Source organism: Ovis canadensis, chromosome X, assembly GCF_042477335.2.
Source record: "Ovis canadensis isolate MfBH-ARS-UI-01 breed Bighorn chromosome X, ARS-UI_OviCan_v2, whole genome shotgun sequence".
In the NCBI taxonomy this organism is placed as follows: Eukaryota; Metazoa; Chordata; class Mammalia; order Artiodactyla; family Bovidae; genus Ovis; species Ovis canadensis.
Window position 1 is genome coordinate 104,176,385 of NC_091727.1, and position 13,230 is coordinate 104,189,614.

General features: G+C 38.6%; 1 protein-coding gene across 12 annotated transcripts in view; it reads left to right on the forward strand.

The window, feature by feature from the left end:
- Nucleotides 1-13,230, forward strand: part of MBNL3 (muscleblind like splicing regulator 3) — a 121,592-nt gene that overhangs the window by 71,340 nt on the left and 37,022 nt on the right. The window lies entirely within an intron of this gene.

Below are 13,230 nucleotides of genomic sequence, written 5' to 3' on the forward strand. Positions count from 1 at the left end.
CTCCATTTCACATAGTGATTTCAGTTTTTCAGGACAGACATCCTGAGGCCTTGGGTGAATTAAGACATGATTCAGGGTTAGGCAACTGACTCTAGTTCAAAAATAAGAAAAGTACCTGGGAAATTTTTAGTAAAATGTTTCAAGAAAGAAGAAAACTTAAGATGGTTTTAAGTATTTAGCAGCATTCAGCTGACGTCATTAATAGTTTATTTTATAATAATGTTCATAATTGGAACTCATATTTGAATAAGCAACTGATAGCTAAGATGAAGTCAAGACTCTCTTTCACTCTTCCCAACTTCTAAAGGTGTCACTCTGGTGGCACATTACACTTACTCCATCTCTGAAATATTCATGATAAAATTTAATCATCACATTTCACTATTCCTCCCTCAAATCGCCTATTCTACCACTAGAGAATCACATAAGGAAAAAAAAAATTACTTCCTAGCCAGAGACTGTAGAGAAAAAAGAGAGAAAGAAATTTGGAGACATCTATCTATCGTTTCCCTGGTGGCTCAGACGGTAAAGCGTCTACTTGCAATGTTCGAGACCCGGATTTGATCCCTGGGTCAGGAAGATCCCCTGGAGGAGGAAATGGCAACCCACTCCAGTACTCTTGCCTGGAAAATTTCCATGGACTGAGGAGCCTGGTAGGCTACAGTCCATGGGGGTCACAAAGAGTCGGACACAACCGAGCGACTTCACTTCCTTCTTTTCTTTCATCTATTGAGAGAGGCTTTTCATTCTGAGATACTTCAGCTCCAATAATAATGTATTTGAAATAAAACCAGAATGAAAGTGTAATGAATAAAATAACATGCTAATGAAAGAGGGGGTGATAGAGAAAGGGAGACTCCCCCAGAGAGAGAATTATTTGTGCCAATTTTATCACAGATTATAAACTCCATTATCAACTCCTTGGCTTTCCTTGAAGCAAAAATGAAGAACTGTGATTAATTATGGCTTAGACGTCTTGTTCTCCCCATCAGATTTCTCCTCCTCCTCAATACCATCTGTAGACCCATTTTTAGCCACCTTTGATTTCTATCCCACTGTCTTCCTTTGATTTCTATCCCATACTGTCAAGTGCTAGAGCCCCTTTCAGCAACAGTCCACAGTTAAGTTCAGTCGCTCAGTCGTGTCTGACTGTTTGCGACCTCATGAATTGCAGCACACCAGGCCTCCCTGTCCATCACCAACTCCCAGAGTTCACCCAAACCCACATCCATCGAGTCAGTGATGCCATCCAGCCATCTCATCCTCTGTCATCCCCTTCTCCTCCTGCCCCCAATCCCTCCCAGCATCAGAGTCTTTTCCAATGGGTCAACTCTTCGCATGAGGTGGCCAAAGTACTGGAGTTTCAGCTTTAGCATCATTCCTTCCAAAGAAATCCCAGGGCTGATCTCCTTCAGAATGGACTGGTTGGATCTCCTTGCAGTCCAAGGGACTCTCAAGAGTCTTCTCCAACACCACAGTTCAAAAGCATCAATTCTTCAGTGCTCAGCCTTCTTCACAGTCCAACTCTCACATCCATACATGACCACAGGAAAAACCATAGCCTTGACTAGACGGACCTTTGTTGGCAAAGTAATGTCTCTGCTTTTCAATATGCTATCTAAGTTGGTCATAACTTTTCTTCCAAGGAGTAAGTGTCTTTTAATTTCATGGCTGCAGTCACCATCTGCACTGATTTTGGAGCCCCCAAAAATAAATCTGACACTGTTTCCACTGTTTCCCCATCTATTTCCCATGGAGTGATGGGACCGGATGCCATGATCTTCGTTTTCTGAATGTTGAGCTTTAAGCCAACTTTTTCACTCTCCACTTTCACTTTCATCAAGAGGCTTTTTAGTTCCTCTTCACTTTCTGCCATAAGGGTGGTGTCATCTGCATATCTGAGGTTATTGATATTTCTCCCAGCAATCTTGATTCCAGCTTGGGTTTCTTCCAGTCCAGCATTTCTCATGATGTACTCTGCATGGAAGTTAAATAAGCAGGGTGACAATATACAGCCTTGATGTACTCCTTTTCCTATTTGGAACCAGTCTGTTGTTCCATGTCCAGTTCTAACTGTTACTTCCTGACCTGCATATAGGTTTCTCAAGAGGCAAGTCAGGTGGTCTGATATTGCCATCTCTTTCAGAATTTTCCACAGTTTATTGTGATCCACACAGTCAAAGGCTTTGGCATAGTCAATAAAGCAGAAATAGATGTTTTTCTGGAACTCTCTTCCTTTTCCCATGATCCAGTGGATGTTGGCAATTTGATCTCTGGTTCCTCTGCCTTTTCGAAAACCAGCTTGAACATCTGGAATTTCACGGTTCACATACTGTTGAAGCCTGGCTTGGAGAATTTTGAGCATTACTTTACTAGCATGTGAGATGAGTGCAATTGTGCGGTAGTTTGAGCATTCTTTGGCATTGCCTTTCTTTGGGATTGGAATGAAAACTGACCTTTTCCAGTCCTGTGGCCACTGCTGAGTTTTCCAAATTTGCTGGCATATTGAGTGCAGCACTTTCACAACATCATCTTTCAGCATTTGAAATAGCTCAATAGTAATTCCATCACCTCCACTAGCTTTGTTTGTAGTGATGCTTTCTAAGGCCCACTTGACTTCACTTTCCAGGATGTCTGGCTCTAGATGAGTGATCACACCATCGTGATTATCTGTGTCATGAAGATCTTTTCTGTACAGTTCTTCTGTGTATTCTTGCCACCTCTTCTTAATATTTTCTGCTTCCGTTAGGTCCATACCATTTCTGTCCTTTATCGAGCCCATCTTTGCATAAAATGTTCCCTTGGTATCTCTAATTTTCTTGAAGAGATCTCTAGTCTTTGCCATTCTGTTGTTTTCCTCTATTTCTTTGCCTTGACCGCTGAAGAAGGCTTTCTTATCTCTCCTTGCTATTCTTTGGAACTCTGCATTCAGATGCTTATATCTTTCCTTTTCTCCTTTGCTTTTTGCCTCTCTTCTTTTCACAGCTATTTGTAAGGCCTCCCCAGACAGCCATTTTGCTCTTTTGCATTTCTTTTCAGTGGGGATGGTCTTGATCCCTGTCTCCTGTACAATGTCATGAACCTCATTCCATAGTTCATCAGGCACTCTCTCTATCAGATCTAGGCCCTTAAATCTATTTCTCACTTCCACTGCATAATCATAAGGGATTTGATTTAGGTCATACCTGAATGGTCTAGCGGTTTTCCCTACTTTCTTCAATTTGAGTCTGAATTTGGTAATAAGGAGTTCATGATCTGAGCCACAGTCAGCTCCTGGTCTTGTTTTTGTTGACTGTATAGAGCATCTCCATCTTTGGCTGCAAAGAATATATCAGTCTGATTTCGATGTTGACCATCTGGTGATGTCCATGTGTAGAGTCTTCTCTTGTGTTGTTGGAAGAGGGTGTTTGCTATGACCAGTGCATTTTCTTGGCAAAACTCTGTTAATCTTTGCCCTGCTTCATTCCGCCTTCCAAGGCCAAATTTGCCTGTTACTCCAGGTGTTTTTTGACTTCCTACTTTTGCATTCCAGTCTCCTATAATGAAAAGGACGTCTTTTTTGGGTGTTAGTTCTAAAAGATCTTGTAGGTCTTCATAGAACCATCCAACTTCAGCTTCTTCTGTGTTGATGGTTGGGGCATAGACTTGGATTACCATGATATTGAATGGTGTGACTTGGAAACGAACAGAGATCACTCTGTCGTTTTTGAGATTGCATCCAAGTACTGCCTTTCAGACTCTTTTGTTGACCATGATGGCTACTCCATTTCTTTTGAGGGATTCCTGCATGCAGTAGTAGATATAATGGTCATCTGAGTTAAATTCCCCCATTCCAGTCCATTCAGTTCACTGATTCCTAGAATGTCGACGTTCACCCTTGCCATCTCCTGTTTGACCACTTCCAATTTGCCTTGATTCATGGACCTGACATTCCAGCTTCCTATGCAATATTGCTCTTTACAGCATCGGACCTTGCTTCTATCACCAGCCACATCCACAACTGGGTATTGTTTTTGCTTTGGCTCCATCCCTTCATTCTTTCTGGAGTTATTTTTCCACTGATCTCCAGTAGCTTGTTGGTCACCTACTGACCTGGGGAGTTCCTCTTTCAGTATCCTGTCATTTTGCCTTTTCATACTGTTCATGGGGTTCTCAAGGCAAGAATACTGAAGTGGTTTGCCATTCCCTTCTCCAGTGGACCACATTCTGCCAGACCTCTCCACCATGACCTGCCTGTCTTGGGTTGCCCCTTGGGCATGGCTAAGTTTCATTGAGTTAGACAAGGCTGTGGTCCTATTGTGATTAGATTGACTAGTTTTCTGTGAGTATGGTTTCAGTGTGTCTGCCTGCTGATGCCCTCTTGCAACACTTACCATCTTACTTGGGTTTCTCTTACCTTGGACGTGGGGTATCTCTTCACAGCTGCTCCAGCAAAGTGCAGCTGCCAGTCCCCAGGCCCCTGCAATTGCAGGAGAGATAAGATATATAAACTCCTTGTAGGCAGGTTCCCTGCCTTACTCTTTGTGTCTTCCATAGTATCCAGCAGTCTTTTTACAGAGAGGTGCTTATTAACCAGTGTACTTTCTTTTATCGAGCAATAAGAACAATGCAGTTCAATACATTTTCCTCTTTACAGTAGTTATCAGAAAGCTCAGAGCTACACTTAAGGCCCAGCTGAAGTGATTAACCTTATCTAGCTTTTTGAAGTTTTTGATGTAATTGCCACCACCTTCCCCATTATATCACTCTGATTCTTTAGGCCCATAATGGTGTTTTTGGAAATGGGTCCTTCTTATAAGTTATTTCCAAGCCTTTTTGGGAGAATGTAGTTGTATAACTAGTGAGAGGGCAAGGGAAGAGGTTAATTCTATTTCCAAATTTCTTATTTGCAGCTTATTAAGGTGTTTGAGTGTTTTTTATTTTTGACATGTCAATGTATTACAAGCATTACGGTATTGCAAACTGGGGGCTTCAGTTTAAATAAGCTGCCAGTGATACTCAGAAGTAAACTGCGTGCTGCTGAGACTACTCTTAATCAGACGGGAAAGAATAGCGAATACTTGGAACTCCTTAGCAAGGTATTTATTTTCTTCACAATGAAAAGAAGAACGTGTCCTATGGGATGTCCTGTTTCCTTACTGCATCACTGCAGGGTACAACCGATGAACTTCGGTGCTTGCTTTGAGGTTTGGGAGTCTATCAATACTTCAGCTTTTGGTTATCCATGTTGAAATGCTGTGGTCAACATTGGGTTGTTTGCTTGTTTGATGTGAAAAGTATTTCCTTCCTTTGAGCTTATCTTTTTTTTCCAAATACCTTTTCTGGGAGTGAAGAGAAGAAGTAGTGCTTTCGAATGAGTGTGGTTTCTGCAGTGTAGTAAAGGTATTAGTTTATTGGAGAGCCAAGGAGATTTTACTAGAAAATCTTCTGTCTGCTTAAATTTGGGTACCTAGCAAACATTTCAAAAGCACACCCTGGGGAGATTTGTAGAGAAATGTAGGCAACGTAGTACAGAGCTCCTAAGTACTTATCTCCATAGCTAATTGCACTCCGTTTGTAAACAGAAAATGAATGTGTTAGTAGTACAATAGAATTTTGAGAGGTCCAATCCTTGTTTTTGCATGACCTGGACTGGCCTTCTTTTATGCGACTGCTAACATCATTACTGAGGTCAGAGATGTGGAATTAAGATATCAAAAGCCCTTTGATATGACCTTTTAGAAACTGAATTATCAGTGACATAAGAAAATGCTCAGTAAACGGCTCAATCTATTGTTGGATAAGACAGCTGCGTTCCCAGTGTTGGGAAAGTGTTGGCTGACTGGCAGCACCACATTCACCTGGGAACTTGGTAGAAGTGTAAATTCTTGGGCCCCACCCAGAACTGCTGAATCACAAACTTTGAAGGTGAATCTGACAGTCTGTTTCAAAAGGCCCTCCTGAACACTCGAATTTGAGGACCACTGGTTTAGAGAAACCAGTGGCTCAGTTGGTAAAGAATCTGCCTGTAATGCCGGAGACCTGGATTCAATCCCTGGGTTGGGAAGATCCCCTGGAGAAGGAAATGACAACCCACTCCAGTATTCTTACCTGGAGAATTCCATGGGCAGAGGAGCTGGGCAGGCTGCAGTCCTTGGGATTGCAAAGAGTAGGACACGACTGTGTGACTAGCTTTCACTTTCACTGTCTAACAGTCCAGGAGAGTATCAACTAAGAATAACGTCTCTCAGTTTCAGAATTCTCAGCACTTATTATTTCTTCAGTGCTTTTTCTTTTTTTCCACTTTTTTTCAAATGGCCTCATCCTTGGCTTATTGTTTATACTCAGATCTGGTGGAAAGAAAATGACGCATGTTCTGGAAGACATATATCTTTGGGAAAGTTATATTCTCCCCAGGGAGCACCACAATGCTTATTAGCTGAGAGAAGACATACTGCATGAGACGCACTGCACGAAAGAGCAGTTTACTTTTGTTGCTGGTCAGTCGCTCAGTTGTGTCCAACTCTGTTATACTCAGCATTTCCCCAAAAATATTTCACCGTAGAACCCTCTTTCTGTGGAGCACATGGAAACTTTCCGTGGAACATCTCATTATAGGTAGTTGGGCGAGAATACCATTGGTATGTAAATGTATGAAACCGAAAAGAAAAAGATGCTTTTAATCATTTGTCTATTGTAACCCTTTGGAAGAATTTGTGACTTTTTTATACTCCAAAAGCTCTAATGTAGGTGTCACTAGCTGCCACAAGTGGACTTTCAAAATTTTATATGCAGCAAGTGTGGGGACAAAAAGGGTCTAGATATGTATATGGCATATATAATATGCATTTATATGTAATATTCTTTATAATAGAAATATATTCAATATAGTATTCAGTATAATGAGAATATTCAATAAATGAATAAATATGTTCAAATGTGTTTCACATTTATGTGAGTTGCTCTTGGCTTCTAAGCAGTTGGCCTATTGAGAAGAAAAACAAGAAAAATGAAAAACTAGTTGAAATATTTAGAAACAGTTTTATAATGAGATTCATTTTTATTATTTTACCAACTTAGATGAATCATATTCAAAATCCCTTTGTGATAATTAATTATGTGTTAGTATTTTAAGCACCATTAATATCTTTTATAGCCTGTTATTTGTTTTGCTTTATCCTCCTAACTTTCTAGGAAAAAATGACTTGCCTCATTTCTTTTTATTATTTTAATATGTTATAAATAAGATATAGATGGCCCCAGTGGCTCAATGGTAAAGAATCTGCCTGCAATGCAGGAGCCACGGAAGACATGGGTTCAATCCCTGGGTTGGGAAGATCGCCTGGAGGAGGAAATGGCAACCCACTCCAGTATTCTTGCCTGGAGAATCCCATGGACAGAGGAGCCTTGTGGAGGACAGTCCATGGGGTCGTAAAGAGTCAGACACTACTGAAGTGACTTAGCACAGCATAAATAAAATATAACAGCTGTCTTGGCAAAAATAAAATAATAGTATTGTAAAATAAAGTAAAAATAAAAAATTTTAAAAAAAAGTACCAACCAAAAAAAGTGACACTCCAAACCTTTTTATATGATAGAAATTACTTTGAATGTTTTATTCACTATAATTCTATAGTGAATTTGTGTTATGTGAGATCTTAAAGTAAGAAGCTTGTAATAGTAGAAAAGTGCCTCTTGACTAGATAAACTTGTCTTCTAAGTAGGCACTGGCTTATTGCCAGTTGTAAAGGGAGCAATAATTCCTTTCTCTTTTCAGTTATTTCCAAGAATAAGATTAAAGCCTGGATCTGCTGCTTTACCCTCTGCTCTTTCACCTACCATTACCAGTGAGCTGGGGGACAGCAACTGTATAAGTCTCCAGTTCTAAGAAGAGAAATGTCCTTGGTTTTTTAACACTGTATAGAAATTCCCTCCCTAGGCACAAGATAAGTTGTATTACAAAATCAAAGATTCCTCATATAATGATGCATTATTTTTTGTGGGGAAATAAAATGGTAAAACAGTTTGTAATCTATCAAATTTGAAAAAATTCACAGCAACAATTTTAGCTCTGTTGTAATGAACTAATGAAGAAAATAAATATAATTTTTTTAATGCATTTGACATCCAAAGCATACTAAGCTTCACTTTTTCCCTTTGTCCTTTCAAAGTAGTTACGAAGTGTGTAGGAGCAGGAATTATTCCTAGAAAAACTAATTAACAGATTTGGAAAATAATTTAGTCGTGATCTAAAGGTAATTAGAATCCAGGACACTTAAATCCCAGTTTAGCCCTCTGCTAATAAAATACTACATTCATACTTAGTAAAATACTACATTCATATTAAAAATTTAGGTTTATTCCTGCTTTGTCTTGGAATAAATGCATTAGAAGTCAAGAGTGTGAACTGCCGGTGACCTGATTCCAAACAGTAGATTCATTTCACCATTGATTTTATTTATCATGATTATTTTCCCCATCAAATTGTCTTTGAAAGTATAAATACCCTTTTGGACTCTACATATTCAATTGTGTCGTCACTTATTATAAGACCTAGATTCCCTACTATATATATCATCAGCAAATATCTAGAGCATTTTGACTTTTAAAAGCTGTGGAAAAACCTAAATGATAAGTTAGATTGAATAGAATTGATATGTTCACATCATATTTATGTTTACCTGATGTATCCCCATGTTAATTTGCATTTGAAGTCTTCAGTCTTATTTTGTGAATAATGTTTAGTTAACCAAAAATAAATTGACCATATAGAAAAGAAAATAAACATAACTCTTGCTAACAGGCCGAGTGGAAGCACTGAAAACATCAAATCCTAGTTCCCAGGTTCACATATCATCACCCCATGTAGCACCATCTCGAAGTTTATATTTTCTCTGGTCATTAAAATCGGGTCCCCACTAAAACTGAGCCTTTGGTGGCATGTCTTTTGTGAGGTGTGTGTGAATTCTTATTTGTCTGTGTTCTTTGTGGAATGAAATGCTTCAGAAGAACACTTCGTACTTCTTTGCAATAAATTGAATCTTCTGTCATTGTTTGCGATTTTCTCTGCTTTGTCATAGTGTTGAACCTACAGCACTCAGCACTTCTTGTAGTCTGAGTAAACCTGCTTCTAAATGGCCCTGCCGTGTTTTTGTTTTTAATTCTTCTTTTAGGGTGGCAATAATAATAGTCCCAAAAGGCACACAACCAAACCTTTCACCAAGCCCCACTTCTGTCCATTCTCTATGTCCATGGGGTTTTCAGGACTGTCACTTTTGTCAGACCATGGTCATTTGTGCTCAAGTTTTCATAACCCAGCTCCTGATTCCAGGACACTGCTTCTTCCAGACCAACTGGCAACATTCCTACTGTGTATTTACTAAAAAGCTCTGCTAAGAGATGAGATATCTGTACTAATTGTTCTGCTTTGGTTAGGATAAAAGACTTAATAATGTGTTTAAAGCCACTTGAACAGTGCCCAGCACATGGCAAATACACAGTAAAGTTATTCAGGTGGATGTGGTGTAAAAAAAAACACTGGACATTCAGTTACCTTGTCTTACTCATTCTCAAGTCACCCAAGATGCCCAGGTACTTAACAAAACAGGCCACTTGGCGTACATTTCCCTATTGAATAGTTTTCGGACATAGCTGACAGCCAGTTGGTATGTAATCTTTATTATAATCTTAGAGGGAAAATAGTGACCCGAACATTGGAAATATTTGAACAGGCTCATTCTTCAGTTTAGCACGCCGAGATGATGGGAAGCGCTCATGTACTTGTTCAAATTCCAGCTCTGCTGCCTTACTTCTGTTAGCTTGTGCGTGTTCCTTCACCTCTCTGTGCCTCAGTTCTTCAGTAGAGCACTGACTTGTAGGGTTATATTGTGAAGATGACGGGAGGTAATGCAGCGACAACACTTTGAACAGTGTCTGACATATGGTAAATATACTACAAAGTCAGCTAGTATTCAAGTGGACATGATGTGGAAAAGATGCAAACCCAAACAGCATTCACTAAAGCCTGCAAATGAGTTGTGCTATTATGACTACTTGCATGAAATTAATAGAAAATATAATTTTACAAGGGCCCCAACCTGGTCTCTAAATGTGTGTCAATAATCGTCACATGCCAAGGAACATGAGCTAAACCTGTAGATACCATTACTCTGTAGCCCACTCATAAAAGGTCAGAATTAGTTCACATCAAAGGGGGTCATTTGACCTTATATGCCAGAGTCTAATACATATAAAATCAATGTAAAACATAAAACAACGTTAAATGCTCCAGTTATCTTCAGGAGAAAAATAAGTCTGAAATATTAGCACACTGATATATATATATATATATATATATATATTTTACATGACCTAGTTTACTTCATTGTATCATTTGATCAAATATTCTTCTAGAATGAAATCTGGTTTACCTTGTATAAGAGACACATAACACTGGACTCTTTCGACAAGACACTTTTTCTGAAGTTTTCTAATTTTATTCTGATTTTCAGGAAAAGCACAACGAAGCTAGAGTAGATTTAACTTTTCCCTCACCAGAATAAGGATTCTGCTAATTAAAAGGCAGGGACTAGACCTCAGAAACCTTGTTGTGCTCTAGAGGGTTTATGTTTTTAAGAAATACTGCATCCTTACAAGCGTTCTGTTCTCCCCATAATTCTTGTTCTAACTGCTTAAACTGACTTGTGGAGTACAATTAATAGATTTTTTAAAAAGTAATTAACTTTAGCTGTCCTTTGCTTCACTTTGTTTTAGATGTGGAGATAGGCATTCTCTGGCAGAGGTCTTATTTCAACTTCTCTGTAAAGCTATGAGACTTTTATGGTTGAGGGATTGATTTATTTTAAAACATAAAACTTCCACTTATCATTTTATCTTCTTTAAACAAGCCCATTTCTAGTTACATTGTTTGTGGATGGCCTTGTTTAGTTCTTTAAATACCAGGAACAGTTTCATCATCATCAAATATTAACTGCTCACTGAAAGCAAAAGGTGAGTTTAACAAGGTTGCCATATTTACCAAGTGAAACTGAGAGATCATTTTAAAACATTTCTTTTAAAAATGTCTCAGTAGTTTCATTGAGAAGTTTTCTAATTCTGTTCACATCTCTGAAATACATTTTGGATGAAACAGTATATTTGGTAGATATTCAGGCCAGGCAGAATAGATCTTTATTTTTAAAGAGAAAGAATTTATATCAATAAACTGCTTGTTTTTATGTCAGAACAAAAAGAGCAACTTGGCCTAATAAAGAATCACTTGGCCAAAAAAAAAAAAAAAAGCCACTTTATTTAAATACACACTGCATTTGGAATTTGGAGCTTTCTTTGGAGATTGTCTGATACTCTTAAATGCCTACAGTTTTAATAACAAGTTAGTGTAAAGGGATATTTCAGCAGGACTTTTGGTGATAAAAATATATTATCATTAACGAAATGTAGACTTGATCCATGCCTCAGAGTATTCTCATGGCAGTCTGTGTCACCCAGTAAACCTTTCTGCTTGGAAGCTTCATATTTGTTACTAAATAGGTAGTTGAGTAGGAGCGTGAGAAAAATGCTTATTTTAAAGTGCGTACATTTGGCTCTATTTGTTATTTGAAATATTTCTACTTATGAGTTTAGCAAGACCCTGTAAACAGCCATTTCGTATGCTTTTAAATTTCTTTATCTGAAAGAAAACTTACGTTTAGGGGGGAAAAAAAAAGCAAGAGAGGGACTGATTTTCATCTCTGTGCCTCTAATTTCAAAAATATATAGGTAAATCAATAACTATATTTGTCCTTTATATAACCTCTGGGTGGAGGAGTAGTGGCTGACTCTAGAGATGTAATTATTTAATTTATTCTTAGCAGCATACTGAGCTCTGCAAAGATAAATTGTTTAAATCTAAACAATAATCAGCGCCTTTCTCACCTTTTACTCCCCTTCAGTTTGCAAGATACTTGTCTACATTTAATTCTTCTTTGAAACTTTCTTTTTACTTCGAGACAGGAAATTTAATTTTGCCAAGTGGAAACGGCAAGGTTTAAGTTTAGTGCACAACTAAGACCCTTAGGAATTGAAGGGATTGCCAAATACCTTCTTACTTCCCAAGTTTTAGTGCCGTTAGAACTCACTAGAGACCCTTAAGTCATGGAAAACCTAAAGGTAACTGGCATGGTTTCAAGGGTTAGAAGTCACAGTGTAGGAAAGCCAGTTAGAGAAGGCTTGAGGTTGTGATTTCCAAAGTTGCCTGAGTGAAGCATTCAAACAAAAGAAGAAAGCGCAGCAGCCTTTTGGAAAGCTCTGGCAGAACTTACAACTTTGGCCAGGGGTGCTGGGAAGCTGACTGTGGGATCTTTGTAGCCATCATAGGAAAAATCTCCCTCTTGTTAGCTGTGTGGAGATCAAATGTGGACAGAAATGTTCAATGTCATTTTAACGGGCCATCCAGTTCCTTGGAGTTCACTGAATGCCATGGGGCTTGCTTTGAGCTTTAAAAGGAGGAAGTTGAATTAAATTAGTATTTTCATAAGGATTCTCTAATGAGATATGTTACAAGGTATCTTATGAAAAAAAAATGAGGGAATGGTTTCTGTGACTGAACTGTGTTTCTTAGTTAAAAACCGGCCGATTTCTTTCTTTAGGACATGTGAAAGGGAACCTTTACTCTGCTCTGGTGGACTGTTCATCTCCAAGAGGGGAACAGAGTGTGCCATTTCTTACAAGTATTTCACAAGGAAGCTCAGTTTCTGAGGCTCCTCTCTTAGGAATATTACACAGACTGATTTCTAAGAGCCTTTCCAGCTTTACCATTTAATGTTTTTATGACATGTTGTCTATAAACATACAAGTTTCCCCAGTGAAGTACAATTTCCTTCTCTCTGATCTTACTAATTCTGACTCTGATAATCCCAACAAAAGAGCCTGAAATCTTAATAAAACAAATTCAGGACTGTGTCTCATAACTGATTCCTGCTCACCACTGCCACTGCTGTATTATACCTAGTCTGTCATGCGGGGCTGCTACGAATCGCCATTTTCCCTGAATATATTATTTTGTTCATTAGAATTAACCATGCTCCTCCATATCTGCCTCTGTTTTAATATGAGTAATCAAGGCTTGACTGTAAAAGACATCTATGCAAATAATGGCTATTCATGCCGGGTTTTGCACGTTGTGAATATGATCTGCATCCATCTTCTGTGTGCTTGTAGAAACATGATGCTTAAGCAGATGTTTTCCTGAGC